Raw genomic sequence first — 11,279 nt, forward strand, 5'->3', positions numbered from 1 at the left:
AAAAAAAAAAAAAACCTTAAAATCTCAGTGGCTTAAAATGAGAAAGGTGTCCTGGTCCTAGTACATGCCTACTGTGGCCATTTCCATCATTACAGAGGGAAAGAGAATTCTGGAAAGTCCCAAAGTGACATTAAATGTTCTGTCCTAGAAGTCACACACGTGACAGCCACTCTAACATCATCAACCAGGAAATGCAAACTTATTATGAGCCACCTCATTTTCTACAGCCATGAGCCAAAAGTCCTTGAGAACAGTACTACAGACTAGCACAGAGACCATTCAGAAAAATCTTAATTCCTCACCATTAAGTCCAAGGCTTGACAAAACCATCAGACTCTCCATTCACAAAACTAGGGCTGGAACTCAGATCTCTTAGATCACAATTCAGAATGTTTCCACCATGCCATATTAGGAATTTTATACAAGGACAAAGTAGTTGAGCATATATATGACATTTACCTGGGTTTTTGTTTTTTTTATTTTGTTTTTCTTATTTATAAATAGCTCCAGGAAGGGAGGGTCAGGAGTTCCTAAGACACTTGCCTTAAACTGAAAAACAAGTGAAAAATACCTTTCCTTCCTTTTGAAATGTTTGACCTGGTAAAGACTAGATGTCTGGGAGGCTTTTATATTGTGAACATAGGGAATACAAAGGAAATAATCTTTCTGAGACTTCGAGACAGCACGGAAAAACTCTAGACCCTCACTTGGCTATTTCGATTATGTTGCCGACACTCCAGGTCTCTGAGTAATAGTGGTGGCCACAGCTTCAGGGTTTTCGCTGAGATAAAAGTATATATAATGCCACAGCAGCCTCTGCAAAACCACATACTCTACAGTAAAAGCCTTAGCTCAATCCTATTTGCTCATAGTTCTGTGCAAATTAACAAACAGCTCTGAAACATTTATTCCAAATAGCTTTTGCTCTTATTACTTTAAAGACAACTTGGCTGCTAAACATATGCTCCATAATGAAAAAGGACGCATATCTGGGAGGAGGATTCATGCCGCTTACTCTGCTCTGCAGCAACCACGACAGCTTATGGACTAGAGGCCATCTTCACCCTTCCCCAAGCTGTGGACAAATGAGTATGCCATTCCCTCCATTTAATCTGTCCTGGTCAGACTTACTTTTATGAAGAATATTATTCCACTGCTCAAATCTTAAACAGCTTCCTAGTACTAGGAGAATAAAGTCTAAAATATTCAATGAAACATTCAAAGCCCTGCAGGCTCGGGGTCCTTATTGAGTTTTCCAAGCTGACCACACAACACTCACCTTTTAGGTTCCCTCAGTTCGGCCAAACTTCCCTCCTAAAACAAGGCACAGGCCCTAGCTCGAGACATTTCTTTCAAGGGTACAAATTTTCAAAGTGCAATGTGCTTTAAAGTTCAACTAATGTCCCACTTTCTGTAAGAAGGCTTGCCAGATACCCCATTGAGAATGGACCACACATTTCCATGGCATGTTACTTGTTTCTTACGAGAGCTCTTTTCATATTCTGCCTCCAGGTCAGGCTGTTAATGCACATCTGATTTCCCCACATCACAGGGTAGAAACCATTGAAAAGCAGAGACTAGGTTTCCTTATCTGTGGATCCTCCACAGCTCCTTCCACTTAGTTTGGGCTCCCCTACCCACATCTCAAAAGTAACAAAACCTTAGTACTGGATCTTGTTTCTCTCCAGCCCAAACAATATCCCAACCACTTCCTCTTTTATTTTTCCCCACACAAACATGCCATCTCTGCATTTATCTGAAAAGGGGAGACTTGCCAGGCCTATCACCACACTCATGTATCTGAAGCAAAGCGAGAGCCCTGCTTTTCCTGTGGCATCAACGCAGCTCTCTGCATCTCCATCAGAAACTATTTTTCCCCTGCCTAAAATTTAACTACAGAGATTCAGTGCTTTGAATAGTTAACCTTCAGAGATATTTATTAAAATACAAGTACATTTTGAAAAGCAATACTTTAATAAGTGATAAAAGTGATACCTTATAAACCAATGTTTTAGCAAAGACCAGGGGAAAACAGGTTGAGAATTGGGCCTTTTTTTTTTTTTAATGGAATAGGTGATTTGGAGTCGGGGCAATGAGGTAACAGTACCCGGTCAGGAGCTAGATGTTCAGGGTGAGAAAATATCAAAAATAAATACTCAACTTCCCCTTAAATGTACAATAAATGAGACTTTCCTATGATGGTGCCCCATGTGAAGAAATATACATGCATATTAAGAAAATAGCCAAAAACTATGTATACGCATATATCCATAGCCAAAAACCAAGTTGAGGCTTCCAAGAGTTCAAATATCTACATAGTAATCAGCGTTTAATTATAAGAGAGCCCAGAGATTTGAGTGAAACCCATACCTGTAAAAGAAACCTCCCATCAGGGACTTAGTTGCTGTGTATAAATTGTAAGCAAGAGAAGCGAGCCTTACACAACAGGCTACGATAATTACTGGTACCTGGGGAAAGTCCCGGCCCAACAGATTAATCTGAACTGAGCTACACCTTCTGCGATGTAGCTGAGGATTAATCTGAACTGAGCTACAAACCCATTTGTATGGTTTCAAAAATCTCCTCCATGGACCTAATACCCTTGACAACAATTTATGAAAGTTAATGGGATTAACAGGCTCTGGCCAAGGTTCCAGTGTCCCTTCTAAGAGATAGGCCGTGTATCCACAATGAGGTGGGGCTGGGGAATATGAACTGCTGGACTTATATTAAAATGTCTCTTGGTCTATAAATTATGCCTTCCCACTATTTATGGTTTTACAAAGGATTAGAGAGAAACTGGCTCCTAGGTCACTGAAGATTACATGTTGCCATATCCCCAAAGTGTCTGCCCTGAGGAAAGCAATAAAATGGTCAATTTCCTTCTCTTTTGGCTGGAATATTTACTGCTTGTCACTAGAGGTGTTCCACTGTAGGCTATGAGCAAAAATCCTCTGTCACTCACATTCAGTCCCTTAGTGGGTAAAAAGGAGTCCAAAGCTCAGACCATCTGAATAGTTGAAGAATCTGACCTGACATAGAGCAAGAAACAGTACAGCTAGTGTATACGCATACGCAACAGTACAGCATAGTGTATACGTATACGCAACTTTTAAGATGACTTTGAAATGTATGTTAAAACTTTTAACGGGTTCTCTGTCTTTTGGGTGTCCTGAAATTTCTATTTCATTAAAATTTGGAAAATAACTCAAGCTCTGACTTCCCCCAGAGAAAAGAAGCCGCCACAAATTTTAAAATCTCTAAAATTAGGTCAGGTGCAGTGGCCACATCCCAGCATTTTGGGAGGCCAAGGTGGGAGGGCCACTTGAAGCCAGGAGTTTGAGATCAGACTGTGCAACAGAGGAAGACCCCATCTCTACAAAAAATAGAAAAATTAAATCAGAGGTGGTGGCACACGCATACAATCTGAGGAGAAGCTGAGACAGGAAGATTATGCCTAAGAGTTCAAGCTTACAGTGAACTATGATGACACCACTGCTCTTTGCCCAGGGACAATAGAATGACACTCTGTCTCACAAAAAAAAAACCCTAAAATTATAGTTTGTACTATAATTAACTAAAACTATAACTAAATTATAGTTTGACTTAGCTAAGTTAGACTTCCTTAGTTTTAGAGCCAGACTGTATGTGATACCTGATAAAATCATTATTAATAACATGTATGAGAACCCAGTTGCATGGGATACAGTCCTAAATTGAAGATCACAAATTGTGCAGTTGGAGTCCAAGGCCTCCCACAGTCTATGACAGGCATGTGCAGTACATAGAAAACACAAATAAAAATAACAGACCAAAATAAGAATGAGCAAAGCAGCTGTTCTTCCACTGTAGATTCTTCCCATGTCCTGTCATACATCATCTTTCCCTCAAAAGTATATCCCAACCCTGCCAAGCAAGGTAGAAACAAAACCCGGAAGGAAAATCCAGCAGCTGCCAAGACGATCAAACTGGGTAGAACTACGGTGCTTGTGAAATCCAGGCCCCTCACTACTCTTGAATTCTCTCTGCAATGGCTCTACCAAGTAGTTACCTGGCCCATGTACAAATATTCTCAGAAACTAGAAATCTACCACTTTCTAAGGAAAACTCTACATCTCGGGGCAGGTATACCTGAAAATTCTTACTTTTAAAGGACAAATCTACCTCTGTTTCTAGTTGTATCTCTTGGGACCACAAAGAACATTTCTACATTCCTTTTACATAAGACAGCCCTTCTAATATTTCATGACTGTTATCTCACCCCTTCAAGTCTTTTCATCAACTATACACTCCGATCCTTCGGACACCAGAATTTAGTTCCCTGTTGCCATCCAACTTTCTCTTAAAGGTATCCTAACTGCTGTATATTTGCCTTAATGTACATTCTCCAAAACTAAAGACAGCATTCCAACTAAGGCCTCACCAAGGCAAAAGAGAATGGTGTGGTTACTTCTTCCATCCTAGACACTTCACCTCAAACTGGTTATTTGTTAGTCACATCATAAAATTAACTCCTGCTGAGCCAATACAACCAGTTTGAAGTAGCCAACACAAAATTCAAAGCCAGCTAGTGATATGATCTTAACCAAAGACTCCACCAAGAAACTCCTGGAATTGATAAATAAATTCAGCAAAGGCTCAGGTTATAAAATTGTTGTACAGAAATCATTAGCTCTCCTATACACCAATAACCATCAAGCTAAGAGTTAAATTAGAGATTCAATATCATGCACAATACACACCAAGGAAACAGAATACCTAGGAATATACAATACTTAACCATGGAGATGAAAAATCTCTACAAAGAGACCTATGAAACCTTGAGAAAAGAAAGCACAGACAACACAAAGGGAAAAACATACCATGCTCATGGATCAGTAGACTCAATATTGTTAAAATGTCCATACTACCCATAGTGATTTACAGAGTGCAATTCCCACCAAATTCAGTGCAATTCCCACCAAAATACCAATGTCATATTTCACAGATTTAGAAAAATAGTTCTATACTTCATTTGGAACCAGAAAAGAGCCTGAACAGCTAAAGCATTCTTAAGCAAAAAGAACAAATCTAAAAGCATCACAGGATCAAACATCAAACTATACTACAAGGCTATAATAACCAAAGCAGCATGTTACTGGCACAAAAGCAGAGATATATACCAATGGAACACAACAGAAACCCAGGTATAAAACCATCTCCATACCACCAACTGATCTTAAAGTAGATAATAATATACACTGGGAAAAGAAGCCCTATTCAATAAGTGGTGTTGGGAAAACTGAATAACCACATTCGGAAGAATGAAACAGGATCCATATCTGTCACCACTCACTAAAAATTAATTCAAGATGGATAAGAAACAAATACAAGGCATGAAACCATAAGAATGCTAGAAGAAAATACTGGATAAGCTCTTCTAGACATCAGCCTAAACAAAGAATTTATGGAAACCCTAATGGCAATCATGGCAATGTCAAAAATAAATAAATGAGACTTGATTGAATTAAAAAGCTAAGGAAATAATCAACAGAACAAATAGAAATGTAAAGAATGAGAGAAAATATTCTCAAGCTACACATCTGATAAAGGGCTGATAACCAGAATCTACAAAGAACTCAAGCAAATCAGGGGGGAAAAAAGACAACCCCATTAAAAAGTGGGCAAAAGACAAATGGCCAATAAACATATAAAAAATGGTCAACATTACTAACCATCAGGGAGATGTAACTTAAAACACAATAAGCTATCACCTTACCCCAGTTAATATAGCTTTTATTAAAAAGTCTAATTTGTTGGCATGGATGCAGAGAGAGAAGAATGCTTATGCACTGTTGGTATCATGGTAAATCATACAACCTGGATGGAAAGTAGTGTGGAAATCCTCAAAGAACTGAAAGTAGATCTACCTTTGACCCAGCATTCCCCCTACTGAGTATTGGCCCAAAAGAAATAAATGAGACTTGATTGAATTAAAGAAAAATATTCAATGGTATTATGTCATTTTAACAAAAAGACATAAACGTGAATGTTTATTGAAGCACAATTCACATTTGCAAAGATGTGGAATCAACCCAAGTGCACATCAATTTATGAGTGGATTAACAAAATGTGAAATACATAGATATATAGATATATATCTACTGTGAAATACTACTCTGCCATGAAGAAGGATGAATGAGAGCCTTTTGCAACAATTTGGATGAAACTGGAGACCATTATCGTAAGTGAAGCTTCTAAAGAATGGAAAAACAAACACCACATGTAGTTGCTATTAAATTGGAACTAACCAATGAGCACACACATGCACAGAGGGAACTAAAACTCAGAGGAAATCAAGCAAGTGGGGAAAAGGAGGGGGGAAGAGGGAATGGGTAAAGACCTACTCACAGGTATAATCGACTCTGGAATATGGACACACTTATAACCCTGACACAAGCATAATAAAAATCAATACATGTAACCAAAACATTTGTACCCAAATAATATTTTGAAATTCAAAAAAAAAGAAAAAGATTGCTGAGGAAAAAATTAAACACCATTGTTTATGACTAAATAATGTAGCCAAATGATAAACAGACTACTTCTATCCCCCACCCAAAGCCCATCCATAAACCCCATCCAATAAACATAAAGGCACAGAAATGAGTGAACTTTTCTGTTTTGCACATTCCTTCTAAAAAGCTGAAAACTATTTGATTTGCTTAAGATTCTTCAAAATATCTTCAGGTCAAAAACCTCAAAATGTCATGCAACTTGGTGTCCTAACTACATAATAAACTTTTAACTTTCATGAAATCATATCTACTAAGTTCAACCATTCATTGAAAAACGGTATCCTGCTTGCTTGGTTAAAATGTAAGAGAAAGGGTACAAATCTGTCACTGGACCCACCTGGGTTTGAATCTCTGCAGGACTAATAAACAGCTGTTGGTCTAGAATAACATTCTCTGAGCCCCAGGTTCCTTCCCTAGAAATGGAGGTAACACCCTCCACCTTGCAAGGTCCTTGTATAAAGTTTCCCCACCGCACAGATTACAGCACATTACCACTTCTATCTCATTTCCCTGAACAGATTACTAGCTTTTAGAGGAAGGGATTGAGACTTGCTTGTCCTCATACCCCTCGTATTCCTAGCACCTAGCCTGACACCCACATTATTCCTGAATGTGAATGTGAGCATCTGGCTTCAAATTCAGTTATATATCATTTAGGAATAATCAAGTTTTTGTTCTAGTCTTTCACTTTCATACAGTTGTTTGAAAATTTGGGGGAACTGTCTGAGATTACAAAAGAAGAAAAGAAGAAACATTGCCCTCTTCAAGTCTCAGGCATTCATGTTGAACTGATGCTCTACATCTAATCTATTCAGGAAACAGGTCGACGTGGACATTGCTTATGTTTTTAATGTTGACCCAATTTTAAGCTCTATTTCTTTCCTGAAGTTATGGTGTTCCAAGACACAGCTAAACCAGGAGGAATAAGAGAAGGCTAATGGAGAAAACCAACATCTGATACATCCAATTTCTGACCTGTGCTTCAGCAAGCGAAAGGAAAATTTTGTTGGTCTCCAGAGTCTACCCTGAGCAAAGAAATTAAGAGGTTCACTCCCACACTGCCTCAACCAGGTTCAAGTAATTGTTACTGCTATGGCTTTAGCAATTTGAGTGGGAGAAGATGAGAATTCTGAAAGAGATTTATTTACTGCAAAGCATCCCAAACATCTCGTTAATCTGCTTTTCATTTGGCAAACTTTCCTTTCATTAAAAGTGCCAGGTTCTGTGGTTTATATCAAAGTAAAAACACCTCCGGGAAGGCAAAGCAGCAAAGTGGAAAGAACTTGGGGCCCTGAACGATTTAGATCAGAGCTTGGCTTTTAGGTGGGCTACTTACTTGCTCTGCAACCATGGGCCGTTTTCCATAATCTGCTAAAACCCCAATTTCCTCATCTATAAAAAGGTGGCAATTGTTTACTGCAGTTTGGGAATAAACACCTCGGACAATGTTTGCTACATAAGTGGTGCTCAGTGAATGTAAGAGAAAACATCTCCCAGCACAACTGGAAATTTTCCACTGGCGTCTGAAGAAACTCATTGGGTAGGAGGATCTATTCCGAATTTATAAACTCAGAATTTTTGAGAAGGCGGGATCATGTAGATCAAGCCTGTTTACAAAGAAATAGAACAACAGACGTGGAGAAAGGAGTTACCCTAAAAAGGTGGCATAGTCAATAGAAAAATCCCAGATCTCCTGACATATAATTCTGCCTTTCAAAAGTGCTACCTGGTTGAGTAGACCTTCCTACAAATAGGTTGCAAACTGTCAAATAGTATCTGATCTTCTCTGTGGTTCCTGTAGGCTCGGATGTTTGAGGAGAGGCTGAGAATATAAAGGAGAGAGTGGCTGCCCAGCACTGTTCCCAGGAGTCCCCGTCAGAGAGGGAATGTGCACCTCACTCCAGACAGAAAATCAGGAGCAGGCCTCCTGGACACCTGCCACCCGCAAATGCAAATCCAGCAAGCCCTCCTTCCCGGGGTTAATTTTAAACATTGCTTTCATGTCCCAGTTTAGATTTGTTTTGTGGGATATGTACGACATCACTGAGTTTCCGATTCCTTAGTTCTCAGCCCTTGGTAATGAGAGAGACTTTTTTGGCTGCTTTGATGTCACTCTCTGCCAAAGGGAAATAGAATGGCCTCCTTCTGGTGGGAAATACCGTACTGATTCACTGGCTTTTCCGTCATTTCCCTCTTTCCTGGCAGTGAGATAGATCTGACCTCAGGGGTTTCTCCTTTCAAAGCAGTTTTCACTTCATAAGCTAAGGATAAAAGAAATTCAATTAACCAAACAATCAGAAGTGAAGAACACACGAAAGAGAGAACAGAAAATAATCAGGGGGGAAAAATCAGCTCTGAGTTGAGCACAAAATGCTGGTAGTGTTGGTGCCCCAAGCTTGCGTCCAGGTCCCACGTAGTGCCGGGATCTGGGCCCCTCTGGCAAACTAAAATGACAAGGAGGGGCTACCACACCTATGTGCATGAGGCTCCCGGGGGGCACAGGTGACGGCTTGATACAGCATTTCATATTTTTCCCAGCTTTGTCCAGGCTGTACCTACCCTCATGGACTCAGATCTCAGCACTAAAAAGAGAAAAAGCTATACATCTAAAAATAAAGGGAAAATATACCAAAAACCTCGCTCTACTTTGAGAACCATGCGTACTCCGGAAGGGACAAGAAGGCATTATCCTGCTTCTGACCAGGTGACATCAAGAATTCCAGGAAGGAAATCAGAGGCAGAGGCAAGCACAGGTACTGGGGGGCTACAAACGGAGAGCAAAGGCCATGGGGGGCAGGGGGGGACAGCCAGCCTGCCAACATGGCCTGAAGCAAGAGAGGGAAAATGCAACATCATAAACCCACTGGAAGCTGATAGAACCAGCGAGCAACCGGCAGTGTCTCCACTGGGGGTGGGCAGAGAAGACTTAAAGGTTTATAATAGCCAGAGCATTCAGAAGCTAAAAATAAGAGCTGTTACCATTTATGGGACCCCTTTTAAAAAACTTCAGGCTGATGTGGCCTGAGAAAAATGGGATCATAGTAGTAATATCACCTCCTTCTATCCTTCCCCTACAATTTAAACTACATACAGGGTTATAATGAGGATCCCTAGTGAGCTGTGTTCATCTAAACTCACTCACTTCTGAAGCAAGGGCTCCCAGCAAAGGAAATATGATTTTTGATATTTAATTAAAGTAATTCAAACTTTTGTACCAGCAGGATGTACAATTTCTGTTACTTTTCTTGTAAGTGTGATGGGCTGGTACTGGATCACGCATTTTTGCGTTTGGATTCCCATGCAAAGAACGGAGAAATTACGTACCAGTGCTAAGTTGCTTTTGCCATTGTTGTCTTAAATGCACAAGGGTGTCTTCTTAAGGCATTTTGTAAATCCATACGCCAACAACCTAGTGAAATGTGGCACCACACATTAAAAGTATGACTAGGGGAGAAAGGCTCGCTGCTTTCCGTCTGGCAGCAGCCTTCAGGTGAGCCACGATGGGTGCACACAGGTACATCCAGGAGCTGTGGAGGAAGAAGCGGTCTGATGTGATGCGCGTTCTTCTGAGGGTCCACTGCGGGCAGTACCTCCAGCTGTCTGCGCTCCTCCCCGGCGGGATAAAGCGCGCACACTGGGATACAGGGCTAAGCCAGGTTATGTCATATACAGGATTCGTGTGCACTATGGTGGCCGCAAACGCCCAGTTCCTAAGGGTGCAACCTACAGCAAGCCTGTGCATCATGGTGTTAACCAGCTAAAGTTTGCTCGAAGCCTTCAGTCTGTTGCCAAGGAGCGAACTGGACGCCACTGTGGGGCTCTAAGAGTCCTGAATTCTTACTGGGTTGGTGAAGATTCAACATACAAATTTTTTGAGGTTATCCTCATTGATCCATTCCATAATGCTATCAGAAGAAATCCTGACACCCAGTGGATCACCAAACCAGCCCACAAGCACAGGGAGCTGCGGGGGCTGACATCTGCAGGCCAGAAGAGCCGTGGCCTTGGAAAGGGCCATAGGTTCCACCACACTGTGGGTTGTTCCCGCCGTGCAGCTTGGAGAAGGCACAATACTCTCCAGCTCCACCGTTACCGCTCATATAAGTACTGTTTGTAAAATTCATAACCTATAAACAATTTAGGACAGTCAAAAATAAACAAATAAAAGTATGACTAAAAGGAAGCCCCTTTCCTACGGAAAAAGTTAAGAAGAAAGAAATTAAATTAGAGTCTGGGGGCAGTGCCAGCAGTGGGTCATCCTTTTAAACCCCATTCCCTTCAAAGGTTCATATTAACAGAACCTTAACCTCCAAAATGTGAGTTTCCATATTGCCTTGGGGGAAACATCAAAGTAATTTGAATATTTTTCAAATAACTTCCCTTAATCCTCTATGCAACTCAGAAATCCCACAGGCCTATAAATCTTAGCAAAGCCACTGTTTCCAGCTTAAAACCCAGTTTGGGGGTTTGGCTTTCTTCTTTCATGGATGAATACCATTTTCAAACAAGTGTGGCTTTTTGTTGTTGTTATTGTTTTTGTTACTGTGGGAAGCAGGCTCTCCGATCTTACCTTCTCTTTCTCATCTCAGCTGCAACTTAAGGATTTAACATCCCAGAAATAGTTTGGGTAGAGGAGAGATGCTCTGGAGTGAGACAAGTTGATCTTGTAATCTTAAGAGTAGGTGCACTTCAGAAAAGATGCTTCACCCCTCTGAGTCGGGT

At 40.6% G+C, this 11,279-nt stretch overlaps 1 pseudogene; it reads left to right on the forward strand.

Moving 5' to 3' along the window:
- The first annotated feature begins 10,057 nt into the window (after positions 1 to 10,057).
- On the forward strand, positions 10,058 to 10,661 carry LOC100966569 (annotated as a pseudogene).
- Positions 10,662 to 11,279: the final 618 nt, after the last annotated feature.

The sequence above is a fragment of the Otolemur garnettii genome, unplaced genomic scaffold, assembly GCF_000181295.1.
Source record: "Otolemur garnettii isolate 467f Iridium unplaced genomic scaffold, OtoGar3 scaffold00030, whole genome shotgun sequence".
NCBI classification, from domain to species: domain Eukaryota; kingdom Metazoa; phylum Chordata; class Mammalia; order Primates; family Galagidae; genus Otolemur; species Otolemur garnettii.